The following is a 21,042-nucleotide window of genomic DNA, read 5'->3' as shown; positions in this document are numbered from 1 at the left end:
TTAATTTTAAAATTTATGGCAGAAACTGAATGAATAGCTATCAAGGCACAAAGTAGTTGTGCATTGAATTGGAAAGAGACCTATGCATTATTGCCGGTTCTGTCTCTTGTTCCCAAGGCACTTCACATCTCTATACCTCATTTTCTGTAAAATGGGGATAATGATGTTGTAGCCTTTTTGTAAACTGCTTTGCGGTCTGGTCTGCACATGAAAAGTGTTATACAAGTGGTATTATTCTAACTTGTGTTATTAATGTTACCTACACTGCAGCTGTTGTAGTTATAATATTTATACTTGTCCTACTGACTACTTAAACGTTTTTCCTCTTCAGCTGTATTTTTAAAAGACAACTCTACTGATTCCTTTGTCATTGCTATAATTGTTTATACCATGCAGACCAACTTATCTGATCCCTGTTTTGTAGTGTATATACACATATACACAAACTTGCATGCATATATATTTATATGTATGCATGTACACATATGTATACACACAAATATATTGTGAATACTTGCATGAAAGCCATGTACCATCTTTAGAGGACAATGTGTAGGAGCGCTACTTTTTCTTCATTTGTTTTCCATTATAAGGCCATATTACTATACTTTTATTCATATTTAGTACTACTTCACCATTAGTCTTATCAGACACCCACATACCATTTTGAAACTGTTCTACGTTTTTATCAAGGGTAAAGCCATCTAAGTGACACTTTCAGCTATTAGCAAAATGCTGTGTTAAGACATTATTTCTGCTTTCTGGAAATTAAACTTAAGAACAAGCAAATGGGATCATCAGTTAAAAAATAGTTGAGCAATCTTGTGTTTTTGTTTTATTTCTGACTTGTTGTGATTGTGTAGTTCAACTATAAGTAACCAAACAAAGTGGTAAGCAAGAATCTGTCAGTTGCTTTATGTGCCCCCAGAGTTTTCTTCAAAGCAAGAACAAAGTGCTTCATTGCTTCTTTCCAAACTGCATAAAAAGAAACAAACTTATAATGGTTCATTGCACTTAACTTCAGAAAAATGTCAGATCTTCTGAAGTGAACATCAGATTAGTTCCATTATTGTGTGCCTAGGCAGACAGAGAACACCACAGTTATGTTCTGGGGGTTTTTTTTGCTGTTCTTGTTTTCATTTATGAGCCCTAAATTCTTTTAGCTAGTAAGAAGTGACATAAATTTTGAGTAATCAGTTGACTTAGTCAGATTGTTGTGGTGAATTTTGCTTTTTTCCCAGTAATTTTAACAAATGGCTGAGTGAATGAAGCAACCATTTTTTTCTCATAAATGGTGAAATACTACTAAAATTTCTGTTGAATCTGTTTACCAAAAGATAGGGGATCCAAGGTCACAATGCCTCCAATTCTACAATGACTTCCCATTGCAAAATTGATTACATTGCTAAGTCTCCTCCAACCATTCATCACCACATTTGCACACAGCTGTTTCAGAAGCCACATGGTCATCTGTTTACTTGCTGGGTAACTGATGTAGTACTAATAAAATTCCTGTTGATTTCAGGCAGAAATATGTCTAGAGATTTGTGCAAAGGCTCTCCACTGAATTTTGATGTTTTCCCTCTATACCCAGCCAAGGCTTCTCTATGGGCTTTGAAGAGACATGGATTATTCCACTTAATACTTTCACAACACCAGTACTGAAAAAAGTATCACAATACTATCAGGTTTCACAACTACAAAAATATGATTTTCCCGTTATTATATTCTTCATCCTCTCTCAATTACCTTAAACTTTCCACTTTGTCTGATTTCTCTGAGGGGCTAAAACCTATGCCTCCTCAGCAAACAGCTGCTTTCCGCAGAGGTACAAGGTGCCCACCACTACAAACTTCCTTCCTGGGACTCACAGACTCTCACTACCATTCCCCACATAGGAATGCTCCTTTTTAGCAATACTTTACAGAGGAGATTCTTACCCCTGAATCAGAGAATTGTGTTTGATGGATGGACTGTTAGTTAGATAAGGAAATTGGCTGGAAGGCTACATCCGAAGATCCACTATGGTCCATGGCTCAATATCCAAAGGGAGATCAGCAATGAGTGGTGTCCCTCAGGTGTCTGTACTGGGACCAATACTATTTAATACTTCATCAATGGCATAGACAGTGGGATTGAGTGCACTCTCAGCAAGTTTACAGATGACACCAAGCTAAGTGGTGCATTTGATTCACTAGAAGGGAAACGATGCCATCCCAAGGGAGCTTGACAAGCTTGAAGAATGGGCCCATGCGAACCTCATGAAGTTCAACAAGACCAAGTGCAAGGTCCTGCACCTGGGTCAGGGCAATCCCCAGGATCAATACAGACTGGGGGATGAATGGATTCAGAGCAGCCCTAAAGAGAAGGACTTGGGGATACTGGTGGATGAAAAGCTGGGCATGAGCTAGCAACATGCACTTGCAGGCCAGAAAGCCAACCATATCCCAGGTTGCATAAAAAGCAGTGTGGCCAGCGGGTTGAAGGAGGTGATTCTCTCTCCTCTACTCTGCTCTTGTGAGACCTCATTAGGATCATCCAGCTTCAGGGCCCCCAGTACAAGAAAGACATGGACTTGTTAGAGCAAGTCTGCAGGAGGGACACAAAAATGTTCAGAGGGCTGAAACACCTCCCCAGTGAAGAAAGGCTGAGAGAGTTGGGGTTGTCCAGCCTGGAAAAGAGAAGGCTCTGGGGACACCTTATTGCAGCCTTTCAATACTTGAAAGAGGTTTATAAGCAAGATGGAGAGAGACTTTTTATCAGGGTCTGTAGTGACAGGACAAGGGGCAATGGTTTTAAACTGAAAGAGGATAGGTTTAGATTGGATATAAGGAAGAAATTTTTTATGACAAGCGTGGTGAGACACAGGAACAGGTTGCCCAGAGAAGTCGTGGATGCCCCATCATTGGAATTATTCAAGGTCAGGGTGTATGGGGATTTGAGGAACCTGACCTAGTGCAAGATGGGGTTGAACTAGATGATATTTAAAGGTCCCTTCCAACACAAATCATTCTATGATTCATTCCAAGATGAAAAAATGCCTCTACCAATTTGCATTCTTGTCTTTAGTTTGTCCCTTTGTGCTGTCAGACAGTTTGCATTTCCTGGTTTCCCAACAAGATACAGTCAGCTACAAAATGGTGAGGCAAACAGGCAGAATCTCAATAAGCTAAATGAAGCAGTGGTGTGCCAGGCCAAAACTTTTGTAATAAAACAAAAAAGAACAAAAAGTTGGATAGTTTTATATGTGTATATACACATAAATATATAGTTTGTACATACAGTATATTAGGTATATGTAGTTACACAGTTCCTACACAGAGATAATTGCATATAGCATGTATAGTAGGAATATATAGTTAGCATATATAGTAATATAGTACATAACAATGTTGATTTTTTGGTGTAGTAGTGCATGTGCTGTTGTGCATGACAGCCCTAAAAACTGAGAAGTTTGATAAATTCTCTCAACACCTTTATATCCATTATAACCATCTTAGACCTCATTATCGCTAACCTGAATATGGCTCTTAGGTATGTGATACTCAGACCTGAAGTGTCCACCTTTTAGATGCTTGACCCTATGGTGAAATTTCTGAGCTAAATTCATGCAGACAGTTTTAAGAATAATTGGAAACCACAACAGTAAGCTTTGCATGTATAACTTCAAAGACGTTGGCGGACTGAAAGGAAGAATCCTGCATTTGTCTCTGCATGGAGCGTGTGATGAAAATTTATTTCCTCAAAATATGAGGCACATTAATGTGACTATGATTAAAATCAATATTCTTATGGGAAGTTGCAGCATATTATTTTTGAAATGAAAAAAAAATGCAGAAAATTAAATGGGTTGAGTTTCAGTATTGGAGGCCAAGACCAAACTCAGCCTATCTAATATTAGGCACGTAAGTAAAGTGGCTAAGACAAAAGTCAAACGGACAATAAGTAACGTAAAGCAATTGACATACATTTTCAATGGAGATATTGAAATGGAGATTTCAAGGGAAAGATTGAGACCTTCAGAGGGTGATTCAGTCCTTAGATGTATCAAGGGTAAAAGAGACTAAAGAAACAAGACAAAAGTAATCTAAGTCTGACCATATAAGCCTAAACAACTAACTGAAGGACTCAAATTCCCCTGAGGAAAAGTTTCTGAAGATGTCATGATATTACTGTTGTGTGATGTGTGTCTTTTGTAGCTTTGGTGTGTTTGCCTCAGACCATTCCCATGGAGGTCTGTAAGGAAAGATTTCTGGAGCATAGACAATACACAGTAGTTATCCATTCTGCCTCATGTCATGTTAATAATTGCAAAGGAGAAAGTCCTGATGTGTGTAAAAACTTACTACTCATATTAGTCCAGTTTGCTTTGTCTTTTACAACTTTTGTCCATTGTGTCTCAGTACATTTTTGGTGTTAGCAAATGGACAAATTTTTAGTACACGTTCATGGTGTGCCTGTTACTGAATTGCCAAATCCGTCCTTGCTGTAGCAAATTGTTGCATAGTTTGCAGCTTTTTTCTCAAAGGAAAAATTATTTTGTTTTGTGTTTACTGCCCATGAGAACATCAGTTTCTCATCAAAAACAAGGAAGTGATCCATCCTAAAAATGTTCAACAAGGATCCAAATTATTTCAAGTAATTGTTATTATTTATTATTATATCATCAGAAGTATTTTTATCAAGTAGTTTTATAGGCTATTGCATTGGGGTTATGTGGCAAGGTTTTGGTAGCAGGGGGGCTGCAGAGGTGGCTTCTGTGAGAAGACACCAGAAGCTGCCCCCATGTAGGACAGAGCCAGTTCCAAGACGAACCCACCACTGGCCAAAGCTGAGCCCATCAGCAACATTGGTAGTGCCTCTGGAATTACGTATTTAAGAAAGGGTAAAAAATGCTATGCAGCAGCTGTGGGAGAGACAATTGAGCAAATGTGAGAGAAAGCCCTGCAGATACCAAGGTCAGTGAAGGAGGTGGAGCAGGTGCTCCAGGCACCAAAGCAGAGATTCCCCTGCAGCCCATGGAGAAGAACATGGTGATGGAGGTTGTCCCCCTACAGCCCATGGAGGACCATGGTGGAGCAGATATCTACACTGCAGATGTAGGTATAGATTCCACAGATGTAGGTCTGTGGAAGACCCCACATCGCGGCAGGTGGGTATGCCCTGAAGGAAGCTGCAGCCCGTAGACAGCTCATGCAGGAGCAGGCTCCTGGCAGGAGCTACAGCCCTTGGAGAGGAGTCCATACAGGACCAGGTTTTCTGACAGTAACTGTGGCCCATGTGGGGACTCACAGTGGAGCAGTCCATTCCTGAAGGACTGCACCCCATGGAAAGGACCCGTGCTGGAGCAGTTCTTGAAGAACTGCAGCCCGTGGGAAGGACCCAGGTTAGAGAAGTACACAAAAGACTGTATCCCGTGGGAGGGACCCCACGTTGAAGCAGGGAAACAGTGTGAGGAGGAAGGAGTGTCAGAGACAACATGTTCTGGGCTGTCTGCAGCCCCTATCCCTCATTCCCCTGTGATACTTGGGGGGAGGAGATAGAAGAGTTAGGCATGAAGTTGAGCCTGGGAAGAAAGGAGGGGTGGAGGGAAGGTGTTTTTAGCTTTTTTTTATTTCTCACTATCCTACTCTGTTACAATTAATTGGCAATAAATTAAATTAATTTCCCCAAGCTGAGTCTGTTTTGCCTGTGACAGTAACTGGTAAGTGATCTCCCTGTTACTATCTCGACCCATGAGATTTTCATAATATTTTCTTCCCCTGCAGAGAAGGGGGCGTGTCAGAGCAGCCTCCTGGGTACCTGGTGGCCAGCCAAGGTCAACCCACCACAGCTACAGTGGGTGAAGTGCTTCAGGACTACGAAGCAACCCAAAAGTACAATAAACAACAGCAGTATCCACTGCCTAAAACTTTATATTGCAATTTTATGATATACGTATCTTCTGAGCCCGAAACTAAATTTTAAATTAATAGCCTCCCTTCCATTGAAAACATGGGAAATTTTACGCTTCCATTTTCCTTGGGGAAGGTTTTAGTTACCCAAATATAGATGTCAGTGCCATTTGAGACAACTTGGTATCTGAGACCAACCGCATGAGGCTATATTGTGATTTTTGTCCTTCTACTTATTGTTCTTGATAATCACAGAAAAGATAAATTCTAACTTCAGATACTGGAATAGATCTAGGAAACTTCAGAAGTCACCATATAGTTTGTCTCATAAAATGTAATCAAAAGATAAATTTAGGTATGAGAGGGGAAAGGACTTTTTTTCAGTGCAATTCAAGTTGTAACATGAATTTAAACAGTGCTTACAATTACACAAAACGATAAGGTACAGGAAGGCTAATAATAAATCCCAATTGGATCACATTACCATTTATAGATTGCAGTATGTCATGACTGAATTAATTGAAAAGATTAAGTCACCTATTTAATGAACTTTAAAAACCTGCAATCACCTTTCATCTCCCAGGCTAATTGAAACCAGATGTATTTATGGTACTGTGTTGTAAGCTGTTAATTCAAAAATGTAAAGCAGGGTTGTAAATATCTTATTTTAACACTGTACTACCACCAGTGTAGCCAGAAATAATTGTTTGTGGGAAATTGTTATGTCTGCTAGGTCTTCTAATGCTTGGAAAACAATTTAATCCACATGTATTTATATATATATATATATATTACAATAAAGACTCTGTAGAGTCTTATATGCTAAGGAATTTAAATTGAGGACATTCTTCAGTAAGAAATCAGATTGGAGATTGCCCAGGATCAGAAAATGTCTGGGTGATGAGTAATGAGTAAGTTATGCCTACATTAATCTGATCCTTTCTATCCTTGCATACATTATAGAAAAGCACTGTGTAAGAAAACACAGAAATAAACCCAGTGCAAAACATGATTCTTGGAAAGGTCAGTGATGTTTAAAAATGGATCAGCGTTTTCTTAATAGCTTTGTCCTCATTCTGCCTAAGGGCAAAACTGAGTTTAACATTATGCTAGTTAAGGTATTTCCTAATGTTAATTCATACAAACTATAGCAAGCTCTATTCCACAATTTTTACTACATGTTCCTCTTAACCACCTTTCTAATACATATATGTTTCTCATTACTTCCCAAGGTCTTAGGGGAAAAAAAAAAAAGAAAAAAAGATTCAAATCGTCTCCAGAGGAAGCATTGTTTACTTACATTTCCTACACAACCCTCTCATCTTAAACAGGTCAGATATATTAAATCATAATTCCAGTGGCAGAGTGAAGAAAATCATATAGCAGACCCAAAACACTCAAGGGAAATTAATAGGTGGCAGGAGTGTTTCAGAAAAAAACCTAGAGAATCTAAGACAGCAAAAATTAGGGTTAAAAGATCCAGAGTAGCATAAATGCTAGACCATAAAACCAAAATATTATTAGAAATGAGACTGAGCATCTAGAACAGCTGGATGTTGAAGCAATGATAATCTTAGGAGCCCAGAGAGAATCAGTTGCACAGAACAGTCAGAAGAACAAAATTCTGTAAAAGCTTGGGGACTGAAGTAAAGTATCTGAGGAGAGACTGAACAGATAGGGTTGCTGAAAGAAGATGATCAAAGATTCCCTGTACTACTGCAAATGCAGTGGGAGATGACTGTGCTGGGGAGAGATGTCATGGATATATATTCTTAGCATGTATTCATAAAATGTATTTTAAGATACATTTCCAGATGTAGATTAATAATCCATTTGCAAACCAGCTACTGGGTCTATTCCTACTTTCTTGGGGTGTAGTGTTGCACAGGTAGTAACTCTGCCCTAAACAGATTGTTGGGGATTTGCCCAGCAACAGCTGGTAGAAAGTTTATTATCACCCTTTTCTTTCCTTTCTCTGATGTACTTGACTGGGAGGGTACTTTATTTTAATCAACCAATATAATGCTTTCTCGATATTGTTGCAATGCAGCTTGATTAGTAGCACAACTGTGGCCACTTTAAATTATGTCATGAATCAAGGCAGCTTTTAGAAACCCAAGAGTTAGTGAGTACAGTGATAGCTTTACATTTGTTACTGTGAAAATTTGCAATTTGACAGGACCTGCAGAAGTCAAGAAGGGAAGATTATGGCAGGTATGTTAGAAGTGTTTTGAAAATGACTGCTCTAAGTATAAAAAATTCTCAAAGTGAAATATTGACCTGAATGCATAGGGGGCACAGACTTAGTTGAAGAAGAGACAGAAGGCAGGATAACAAAACAGAAAATTGGTAATGACTGTAGACTGAATATTATCTTGATGTCAGTTAAGACAATGCTAGTATCACTCATTTAAACATTTCTGTGGCTGACTACAGACCTCAGATTTGAGACAGAAAAATCTGTTTTCTACGTAATCCTTCCACTAACATTTTGTTGCCTTTAAGAGGTGAAGCAAATGAAGCATTTTTTGAAATAATGCCTGATACTTTTTTCATATTTCTGTGGGTACTCTTAGCTAACTAACTTTATTCCTTATGTGACAATGCCTTTGATATAATGAATTGAATTCAATATGGAATTCTGAGATGCAGACCTCAAAACTGCTTGATCAAATTTCATGAAACTTTAAATAGTTCTAAGCCAAGTTCTCTGTAGAAAGTAGTTTTAGAAATAAACATTGATTAGGGACAGCTTATATTATTCAGAATGGGATTGGACTTCAGTTTCAAACGCTTATACACTGATGTATAACATAGGTGTCTCCAGCTAACCTCAGTGTCTAAGATGCAAGGCAATGGAAACCTGGGGGATTTGGTTGTCTAAACATAGGTACGCAGTGTCACCTGACATGCTCTGGGTTTTACCAATGTGTCTGTACAGGGCTGGCATATATGACATTGTATGTCCAAGATATTTACCTCCTTCTGGAGTAATACGGAAGGCAAAACCAATACTCCACAGAGCCCGAAATGGTGTTAGATGCCTATGTTTAGGCAACAGAATCCTACACCTTGTCAACAGTCAGTAAAGAGTCCAGAGAGCTATTTAGCAGAACAAATATAAGAGTTCATACTACTTCGGAGTGATTTGAACAGATCTTCTGACCTCACGGCATATAATTCAGTCATCTAAGAAAGGACAACTAGTGTTATTTGAGTTGCTACAGGGAAACTTTCATGGCTTCTTTCTCCTGGTTTATCATTCTGCTGATCCAGAATGATATGGATTTCTGTGCTGAATGCACCAGTCCTGGGAGGATGTCTCAGATAACCAAGGATTTCCCATGCAGTGGTGTCAAGCCTTAAATGTCTATAGTCAAGAAAGAAGGCTTTATTGGTTAAAACGAATTAAAAATCACATTATTTTGGAAACAGAACTGAAGGACTCAGAACTAAAGAAAGACATTTTTTATGATGAGGGTCGTAAAACACTGGAACAGGTTGCCCAGAGAGGTGGTAGATGCCCCATTCCTGGAAACATTCAAGGTCAGGTTGGATGGGGCTCTGAGCAACCTGATCTAGTTGAAGATGGCCCTGCTCATTGTAGCAGGGGGTGGACTAGATGATCTTTGAAGGTCCCTTCCAACCCAAACCATTCTATGATTATATGACTCTATGACTCTTTGAAAGGCAATGATATAACAAATTCCCTGGCTGGAAGCTGAAATTAGACAAAGTTAAACTAAAGTTACTTACCCATTTTCTGGCATGAGTGGCCACAAGTAACAGTGGAACATTATTACAATCTTGATTCACTACTGCTAGAACTTCTTTGAGATTCGATATATTTTGATTTATATTAAGATATGCTCTAATTCAAGTCCAGTTACTGGACTTCAAGAACAAATTAATTAGATTTCATTAGATAATGAAATTATCATGCAAGCAATAAGATTAGGTCATAGGACATATATTTGGATTGTGACCCTGTGGTCTACAGTGTGTTTCAGATTTCAAGGCCTTTTGGGGTGGTGTTAGAGAGCTAGAGGATGACTAAGAGCAAAGACACAAAAGGGAATACAGTGTCAGCTTCGAAGTGGGATCAAGAACTGCAGGTTCCCAAAGAATGAAACAGCACTTCTTGTTGGAGTAACAAGAGGAGAAAGAGGAATCTGTGTGTACTCACTTTCATTGACATCTAATTGGAAGATGCTACCACTTTCACTACTTTGTGTATCACATCTCCTATTTTTACTATGAATATCTCCAGAGTAAAGGTTATAATTCTGCAATAACAGTGCATTTCTTTTGCAAAATATAGAGGAAGGCTATCAACAGCCTGCATGTACCACATGAACTACTCACTAAGTATCATTTCTGAAACACTTCAGAAAAAGTCAGTTTCCCTTTTATATAGACTGGCACTGACAAGAGACAACCGAAAGACTTTGTGCAACTTTGAAAACTCTTTCTCTCCAGTGGAGGTGTGGAAATGACAAGATTGAGGACCATGTTGACCATTTGTGTCTGTCCCAGGTGCTTATTATTTCTGATAAGAAAAATTTGGTATATGCCTTACAGGACAGTTTGTGCAAATGCTGTCTTTTGTTTACTGTTTGACTTTGACAGTCTGTGATTTCCTAGAGAGACAATAGGAATGTAAGAGGAAAGTTAGTTATTACTCACAGTCTGCTGTCAGTTTAAGCATTCACAACCTGTCACATCTTCTGAGAACTGAAAATGCAAATCAGTCTGTCTCTACAACAGCTCAAAGAAATGTGCCAGGTGGAATACGTTCCTTTATATGCTTGAATTGCTTGAAAAGCAACATAAATCTATTAACAAATGTACATTACTAACACTAATGAGCTCCTCTGTACCATTGAGAAAATATAGAATACACAATGTCTAGAAATCTGCATGCACCTTAAAGGAGACCTTTAAAACTGCTGAACTAGTCAACAAAGCCTAATTAAATCATAGAGTTTTCTTACAAATTTACATTTTTTTAAGTCAAAATAACATGGAATTTACCTTTTTCATTTCATTTTCTCACCCACTGATTTTACTCATTTCTACTTCAGCAGTGATACAAAGATGACTTAAGTGATTTACATTTGGCTTTATATTGCAAGGACCTTTCCAAGCCACACTTTTCTAAATAAATTGTCATTAAAAGGTGTAAAAAGATATCTGTATCTTTGTCTATCTATTGATCTATCCACACTTACTCATACAAATGTTCACATTTCTTTAGACCGAATCTTTTTGATCTTTTCTTTCTGTACGAAGCACCTAAAACGAAGTTCTCCCATTGATATAACAATACTCTTTTAGCAAAATATAATCTCTAAGTAAACTTTCTAGTTTAAAGCATTAAATACAGTACGTACCATTTTATGTTGTTATTTTTAGCACAAAAGACATTGGTTTATACATATTAAAGATTTATGTTTATTTTGTTAAGAAACTTTGTAAAGTACTCTTTGATTTTATGCAGTATTAATCCACTAACAATAGACACTACAATGCCTCAGACTTTAAGTCTCAGGAATTTTTCTTTTGCTATCTAGTGTCTGTATGATCATATGCCATTCCATTTATGAATTATTAATGCTGCAGGAAATAATAGATGTTTTAAAAGGTCTATGACAACAGAGCAACATTTTGTTTTCTCTGAAGGATTTCAGCCATACCACTTGCGCAATTCAAACTAAAGACTCTTTCCTTTCATATTTCACTCTCTCTGTCCTCCAAACACATCTTTTGTAACTTGAGTTTAGCTCGTTCCATTTGATCCTCTGATCACCAGCCTTCCTCACTGATTCTGTGAAGCTTAACTCTAAACTTTATCTTTGGACTTACATTCTTTAATGTGATTTGTACATTTTTGCTAACAGGATTTTTATACATTCCTTTTATAGCAAAAGAGAATGATATAGACTTTATGATGCATAGTATTTAACACAAGCCCAGAAAAATGTTTCAGCCCCATCTGTTTTTAAAGAATTTAAATTGTCACTTAAAAAAAAGGTTGTAATCCTTATGCTTGCCATGATGCTCTGAAATACCATAGGGAAGTGCACAGGGTACGGACAAGAAAACACGAAATGTAAGCAGAATTATCTCTAAATGTAAGCAGAATTAGCACAGAAATATGACAGCTAAACAAAATTATGAAATTTTTGTTAGTATTAATAGGAGTTCATTTTCTTCATGAGCTTTCAACACAGAAGTTTAGATTTCAATAGAAACTAAGGAAATGAGACTATGACTTTTTGACTATAAAAAAGAAATCTGTCTTTTGATGATTTAATTTTCATCACACCAAATGTGAGTGGGACTAAATTTCAATGGATTAATTAAAATATTTTTAGTTAAATGAAATCAAAATTATATATTATTCTTACTGTCTAATTTTATTTTATAATGTTGAGAACTACCAAATACTTTTTGAAAGCATTTGCAGACATGGTGCAGTATGTTTGTACCATTGAATGCCATCTGCTGTCTAGGCTTAAATGCACACTGATTTTACTTTTAATTCATAACGAACATGAAGAATGAATGTGACCCGTGTACTGCAATTTGGCTCAGTCATTGGCAGGTGCACATTTAAGGCATAAAACATATTTGTAATTATAAAGTGGCTATTTACAAGTCCCCAGGTGAGTAAGTAGCCATTAGTAACAAATAATTGCATGACAGCCCATTATGCTCCCAACCACTGTACTGAAAAAAAACCTAGAAAGATGAAAGGATAAAGTATTCCCTTACTAATAACTGTATAACAGTTATATAATTTATACTGACAAATTTAAATCTAATAAAGACTTTAAAAACTTTGTTTAACAGGTGAATGGAGACCTGCAAGCACAGAGTCTGGAACATTAAGGATGTCTGAGTAAAGTTATAAAATACCGTATGATGCTTTTATTATATTTGCCCTGTTGTTTTCTATTGACATTAAAGTTCCACTGTTGAAATGTATTTATTTATTTGCCTCAGTCTTCAAATACCTGCTCAACAGAAGAAGAAGTGTCTGCACATGCTCTAATTTGTCACCCTCTACACCAGAAGATGACAAATTATCCAGAACAAGCCACAGTCTGAATGCTGATTACTTTGACCCTCATCCAGAAAAAAAAACTAATCATGTAATAAATGCATTAATTGTGAATGATTCCTCAAAAATTTCATATAGAATCACAATGCCAAATCGTGTTCAGATGTACAGTCTTGTCTTCACTAAAGACAGTGACAAAATTCTCCCAAATTCAATGGGACAAAACTCTTCTTGTAATGTTTAACATCACAGCCATGATTTGCTAGATTGTAATGTATTTAACAAGAAAGAATTATTGCTGTTCATGTAACTAATGGAACTGTGCATAGGATAGAAGTTCTCTTTCTTTAATATCTTGCCTGAACATTGTTTTTACTCCTCTTTCCATTGAAAATTAGACTAACTTAGTCTTACTGTCCGTGCTGTGTGTCTGTCTGGCTTTGTGTTTTCCCCTAGCAATTTATTCACTCATTGGTGGCTGTGAAATTTAACAGAAGGATAAAACTTCTGAGGCTACACCTATACTGTTTTTCTTGGGAAAAAGTCCTGTATCTTGGAAATGATCCATTTTAGGGGAATTTTTGCATTGTGGGCTCATGACTTGTTACATACTTCACTTGTAGCATCCCCTCATGTCAGAAGCATAGTAGGGAGAAGAGAGGAAAGACTAGGCAGTGTACTGGCATCATGATTTTTAACTGCTGATGGAAGCATTTTTTACCCTTTCTTAAATATGTTCCCACATATATATATGTGGTAAGATATATATATGTATTCTTAAATATGTTACCACATCACTGATGGGCTCAGCTTTGGCTGGCAGCAGGTCCATCTTGGAGCCAGCCGAAACTGTATCTGTTGGACATGGGGGAAGCTTCTGGCATGTTCTCACAGAAGCCACTCCTGCAGCCCCACTGCTACCAAAACCTTTCCATATAAACCCAATACATCTATGTTGTTACCCTACATGCTAATGCACTGCAGATTCATCTAGTCCAGGTGAGGGTGTCCTTAGTCTGTGTCTGCTGTACAGAGCTATGCTGCTGACAGAAGGGCTGCATCTGCCCTGCTGTTAAAATAAAATGTTGCCATTTCCATTATATGCACAAACTTAATTTTCAGTAGTGAAAACTATATGAGCCGTTTTATCATCATCTGGATCTCTTCTCTGCCCCAACTTTTTATTATTATACTTCTAATATATGATTCACAGTGAATAGATCTCAAATTTACAATACCTTATTACTGAGCAATTATCATTCATTTCTGACAGAAGACAATAATAATAATAATAATAATAATAGTAATAAAAGACTGATTAAACTATATGCCTGTACAAGCAGTGACACCATTCCTCAGATGAACATATGCCTGAGTTTCACCAGACCTGCATATCTTTTATTTCAGTGTTTTGTGAGAATAAAGTTGTGAACTAGAACAATGTATGAGTCAGCCGTTTGGGACATCTGCAGGTGAGGTTTTTGTTTGTTTGTTTTTTCTCTTCTGACCGGAAAGTAGAAATGCTCTTGAAGATGTAATCATAGGAAAAAAAGTAAAAAAAAAAAAAAAAAAAAAAAGAGAACAGCATTGGATGGATATGAGGGTGGTGTGGGTCTGTCCTTCTTCACTCTGGCTCAGGGGTGCATGAGTAAATCTGCCACTAGAGCAGCAGGACACCTGCAACAACAGTCAGAAAGCGCTGATGAAACCATAGAGGCAGGAACAGGCATGACTTTGTCCCCCTTTCTTTGGGAAGTACAATGTAAAAGGAGTTGTTCCCGGTGCAGAAAAGTGAACCCTTACTGGCAGCAACTACGGTGTTGCTTTGGCCCCTTCTCAACATGTGTGGTACCCTCAGAGCACTACAAGTTGACAGAGATGTGCAGTGCCCTTTGCCAGGCGGTAAGGATCAGCAAGGAACCCCTGGGGAGCTGTGATGTGGTCCTTTCCAAAACCCAAGCAGCAGCATCCCTCACTGCTCCTTGCTAGAAACCCAGGTTGGCAGGCAAAACACGCTCCTGTGGGCAGAGCCACTGAGCCGTCCAGGACTGCCCTGCTTCCAGGACTTCTTTGTTCTGCAAAACACTGTGCTGAGCTGTCCTGATCCATCCTGGGCTGCTTTGCTTTCTGGGGGGCAGTGCAGGGTAAAAAATCTGAAGACGCTAGGCTAGACCCCTTCTGTGCAGGGCCTAGATGATTTTGCCTTTTTTTTTTAATTATTTTTGCTTGTTGGTTTTGGTAATTTTCTCTCAATTATCTGAGATGAAATATGAGCTTTTTAAGAAGTGCTAATATCTCAGTGTATAAATCTACTTGGAACAAATCCTTGTTACGTCTTTGGAATTCAGACAACACCAGCAAGTGTTAGGATTGCCAGCTGACATGAATAGAAAAGTGGGACTTTGCCTCTTTATGTAAGTAGCAGGTCAAATAGCTCAAAATCGTGAGTCTTGTGACCTTGCCAGGGTGTCTGCTCAGCCTTGCACAAACAGAGCTTCAGCAAGTGCAAAATGAAAGCTGCAACATTTCTCGTGTCAACAAGGGCAGGTGCATGCCTCCCATCTGGGGCCATCTCTGTGCACCACGGAAATATTTCCTATACCTAGAGCAGCATTCAGAGTTCTGAGAAATGGACAGTATAGCCTGCTACAACCTGAGCTCGTTGCTCTTCTCACCCTGCTTAGGTTTTCTCAGTTGCCCATCCCTGACAGGGGAAAGTCTGTTTCTGACTTTCTCCTTTTCTTGCCTGGTTGGCCATCACTTCCCTTTTCACAGTTTGCTTTTCTCTTTCTGTTTCTTTGTTTTTTCTTTTCCTGTGAAGACTCTGGCAACCTTTCCATTCAACAGTATTGTTAGGGAGATAAAGCCATGATAAACTTGAACCAATTCTTCTCTCAATCAAAGTTAACTCATTTTACCTTCTTTCCCTGGACAAGCTCTTCAGGTGTTCAGGCCATATGGGGGAGTCTGCCATACTTCCTAGAGTGACTGGAAGCACCTGCAATGGAAATGTGGAAGTTAACAGTGTTGTTGAAGTCACTTTCTAGCTCAAATAGAATGCAATAGCTAGCATTAGGAGCAAGGCCTGTTGAAGCCTTAGACTGCAAGCTGTGAACTTTCACCTAGATATGCTGACCGTATGCTGAATTCCTGCATAGCTGCATGAAGGAAGGCCCTGAAACTGGTGCAAACCAGAAAGATAAGGTAGCCACAACCATCAGCAGAAGCTGAAACTACTAAAATAAAAAAAAATTATGTCCTGCCTGGCGATAGGGAAAGGATCCAATAAGGAACAAGAAGACCCCAGGCCCACATATTACTAGTGGACTGAACCGTCGCATGAGGAGAGTGGAACTTAAATTGTAAGGGTATAATTGCCCAGGGATTTCTTTTTTTGGGGTCCCTCTCCAGAGGCACCCAGCTTGAGCTGTTTTTCACAGCTATACCACTCAATAAATTCACCTGGCATACGTCATGTCAGAGACTCTGCTTCAGCGCAACCTAGGGTTGAGCCTGAGGGGAGAGAAAGCACCCGAGGGTGAGTGTGTGTGTGTGAGCAAGGAGTCAAAAAGGGCACCTGTCAGCTCAGTGGAGCTGCCGGCTGCGAAGGGAACTCTGGTCCTAGCAGTTAAAGTCTCGCGTGGTGTGTGTGCCACTCCCTGGATGGTGTGTGAATGCTTTGGAAGCTGCTGCTCCTTTAACAACAGGTGGCAAGGGCCTACCTGGAACAGGAAGCGATGGCTGGCCCAATTGCTACCTTAGCTCTGAAAGGCAGATCCCTTGGATGGGTTTGCCCAGCTCAGATTAGCCAGTTCTGGCAGGATCATCACACAGTGCAATGGTCAACCTACATTAGCCTTACTCTGCACTTTTGCAAAACTGCTGGCTGGTGGATGACCTTGCTTGTCCCTGCGGCAGCAATCTCACCTTCTGAGGGGGGGAGGCTTTTGTTGTCAAGCTGTTAGTGGATCTGACATACCTCTGCTGTTTCTGCTTCTGCCTCCGGTGCTGGCAACTCCTCGACCAACGCACCGGCAAGCCCAACCACCTCCTCCCCAAAGACTTCCCCGTGGTGCTCAATGAGGAACTCCACCAGCCGTGTTACCTGCACACAGCAAACCATTGGTTTCCAGCCTCCTGGCTGAAAATGGGTCAAACAGTCTCTCCCACTCCTGGCCTTCGCTTCTGTGCAGAAAGCTGCAGCTGTGGGGCTGCTCTTCCCGGCAGCTACCCAATGAGGTTTGCTGAAGAGAGGAGGCAGCCAGGTCCCTCTGAAGAGCAAAGCTCGGGTGGGCGCGGAAGGCTGCAGCCGGCTGGTAAACACAGCGTACCTTCCCCGTCACCTCCAGCAGGACGTCCAGGGGGAGCATGCGCTCCTCGGCTGGGCTCAGGAGGTTTGGCCCCATGCAGATGGCCAGGTTGCCAGCAGTCATCCTGCTGGTGTCAGCGTTCCTGCTGATGTTTTGGAGCAGGGACAGCAAGTGCTTGAGCAGCAGGACATTGGCTTTAGGCAACTCTGGCCACCCTGAGGGAACAGGAACACAACATTTTAGAGTAGATGTTGGCAACACAGGTCGCCCAGGCTGATCTCACCCAAGCCTACCCGAGGGAAGGCTCCCTGGCTATGCCTGGTCTACAGACTGGACTGCCTTTGCTGAGGTACGGCCACCTCCCTCCCTGCTCTTCTGGCAAGAGTGCCTTCGTGGAGCGACCCCCAAGGCCTGCAGGAAGTGCTCCAATGAGAGAAATGCTTTTCTGTGCCACTTTCCCCTGAAACCTGACCCCACAGCAGCAAGAGGTGGCTGGCAGAAAACACAGCTTTTTCAAGGAAGCTGTCATTTTGCAGGCAAGTCCCCGGCCGCTGCCAGTCCCTACAGAATAAGCAGGCTACTCGCCACACTTACTCTTTCAGTCCTGCCAGCTTCTCCTGCCAGCTGGTCCTCTGCAGGTTGCTCATCCACTCCTCATAGAGGTCTACCTTGAGGAGCTTGGAGAGGATCTTATGGAGGAAGCCCTGCAATGCCAAGGGCTCTTGGTGAGGCTTTGACCACTCTGACAGGGAGCACAGGCAACATCGCCAGCGCTCTGTCTGACGAGCACGTGGCTGGGTTTCATCTCCTGCTCTCGCAGGTGCCCATCAGCACCAACAGAGCCAGGAGCTGCTGGGCTCCAGGTCAGCAGGGTTCACCTTCAAGGTGACAGTCAGCAGGTGCGTAGGCTGGCTTTCAAGGTGGACCTCCGCTCTGCTGTCAAGAGCCTCTCTCAGCTCCCAAGAGGCATGCTTGCTGGCTGCAAGCTGAAAGATCCCCTCCATGGATGGTCCTTGCTCATGCAGGAGAGCCAGCAGGTCCTGCAGGAGACAGAGGAGGACAGTTGCTTGGCTGAAGAGAGGCCCTGGAGCAGGTGAATCTTCATCAGGGACAGGAGCAAGTGTGGACAGCTCCACAGCTCTCACTGGGGTGGCACAGAGGGGTGGCTGCTGGTGGGTGACATGGGGAGGAGCTGGCTTTATGCCCAACCCCCACCTGGCATCCCTCTGTTGAGAATACCACCTCTCCGGAGGAGCCAGAGGGATGGGGACCCCCTGGCCAGGCTTGCTTACCTGGATGGGCTGGGGCAGCGTGCCATCCTGGCTGCAGAGAGCTGCCAGGGGCCGGCTGAAGAGAGCCCCGCTGCCGCCAGAGCCCAACTGCCCGGGTGCCTCTGCAGCGGCCGAGGTCCCTCATTGCAGAAAGGTCCAGGGCAGCGCCCTCCTGCTCCTGCAGTCCCACCTGCTGCCAAGGAAAAGAGAACAAAGAGCCATGGAGGAGAAGTGCCAAGTGAGTGCTCCTGGACCTTCTCAGTGCTGTCCCCCCACCACCATCAAGTGCAAGAGAGAGGCATCATTTGGGAAGGAGGGGCATCAGGGGCTCAGCTCTCTCCTGCTGCAGAGCGATGGGGATGGACGTGCCCTACAGGAAAGGCAGCAGCAGCCCCAGTGCAGCAAGAGTGCCCTCCTGTGAGAGGAGAAGAGCTGTGCAAAACAACGAGATGTCTCAAACAGCCTGGGTGCTGAAACCACCATGCAGAGCGACAGTCGCTAGGACCCAGGACCAGACAGTACCTGGCCTGAGGGTGAGGGAGGGAGCCCTGTGAAGGCAGGATGGCCTTGCCTCAGCCCCATCCCCCGCGGTCTATGAAACCTCGATAAAGCGCCTTATCTCCCCCACACGTATTTCCTGGGGGAGGGTCCTGGTATCACTTCTCTTGGTTTGACTGGTATCTCTACCACTAGAGTCTTAATTCAACTGGTATCTCTACCACTCCTGGAACAGGGAAGAGAGAAGATTCCAGAATTCCAGAGACTGAAATCTATAAATGGGGACTCTCACTCTCTCTCGCCCTCTTTTCCCCACCGAATATCCCTGTTGGCAGGTCCAACGCTGGATCCAGGACTGGTGATTCTCTTCTTTCCTCTCAATCTTTCTCCCCTCCGCACCCCCTTTCACTTCTCCTAAGGTTATTAAGTTGTTAAAGTTGTTAAATTGCAGTTAAGTACTGCACGGCCTACCTCGATTTTCCATAAAGCCACATAGCTTGGCCGCATAGCTGGGGTAGATATAATCATGAGAGGGCTGGCAAATATGGAGTATGTGTACTCAATATTTGTTTCTATAGAAGCTTTCTGTTAAAGCTGGTGTTTGTGTACAGACCTTGAGTGTTGGCTCACCTTAATCCACACTGAGAGGATTCGCGAATCTTAGTTACTCCTCCTCCCTTCGCCCAGGTGGGACGTGACACCTGCTGTATTCTCCAAACTCACCAGCTGAGTGGCCAAGTTCACCTTTGCTGCTACAGGGGATGGCTGGTGGCCGCTGCTTGGGACCAGGCTGCAAGAAATGCACTGCGCTCACCAAGCAGCCCCACAGCAGAAAGGGCCCTGGTGAGCTGCATCGGCCCTTGGCCGTGTGCGAGAGGTGGTGACGGCTGAGAGGCTTTCCTGCAGCCAATGAACCGGGATGTGCCCAGCAGGGCAGGATGACAGCACGGGGGCAGGCTGGGACAGGGGGGTCTCCTGTCAAAGTTCAGCCCTCTGGCCTGAGACACCTCACACCCTGAGCAGTCTTCACCTTTGCCTGGCCCTCAACCAGCCTCTCCAGGCTGCTGGCCTGTAGTGTCATCGCCTGGGCAAGGGGAAAAGAGTGGAAGGTGAGAAGCGATGCACCTGATGCTGGGCTGGGGCAGCATCTTGGGGCAGCGTGGAGACACTGGGGAGCCCAGATCTGGACACACCACTGCAGGCATGGCCTCACCAGTGCTGAGCAGAGGTGAAGGGTCACTTCCTTCCAGCTGCTGGTAATGCTTTGCCCAGTGCAGCCCAGAGTACCACTCTCTGTGTTTGCCACAAGGGTACCTTGCTGGCTCTTCAACTTGATGTCCACCAGGACCCCTAGGTCCTTTTCTGCCTCACTGCTTTCCAGCAGCTTTGCAAAGCTGCTTTTTGTCATGAGGATGTGTCGGTGTTTCCCAGGATGCTTCGTGCCCTTACTAGTGCCATCTTCAGTTGGTCCCACCCTCTTTCTGCAGGTGTCCCTGTGCCACTGCTGTGAGCATTAGATGGGCATGTTTCCTCCAGCCAAAGCAGGGCTTCAAATGGAAAGGCTCTCTCTTCATATGGGACAGGGAGAAAGAGAATGCACCTTGGCAACAGAGTCCAGAGATGGAGTTTCCGCAGAACTCCATCTTTATCTTTTCTTCCACAGGCAGCATCCCCTGCAGTCTGGCTGATGTGGAGTCAATAAATTAAATTAATTTCCCCAAATCGAGTCTGTTTTAACCATGACGGTAATTGGTAAGTGACTTCCCTGTCCTTATCTTGACCCAAAAGCTTTTTTTTGTATTTTCTCTGCCTTGTTGAGATTGTGGAGTGATAGAGCATCTTGCTGGGCACCCAGCGGCTAGACAAGGTCAACCTACCAAAACAGAAATGGCTCTGTAAAGTGAAATGGCTAGTGCTGCGACCGAGATATCCATACTGTCTACAACGGGGGGGTGATTTCTTTGAATAAGCTCTTGTCTCGTCCTGTAGACTGCATGCCTACT

The sequence above is a fragment of the Platalea leucorodia genome (assembly GCF_965183815.1).
Source record: "Platalea leucorodia genome assembly, chromosome: 2".
Lineage (NCBI taxonomy): Eukaryota > Metazoa > Chordata > Aves > Pelecaniformes > Threskiornithidae > Platalea > Platalea leucorodia.
Note: the sequence above shows the minus strand (reverse complement) of the source record.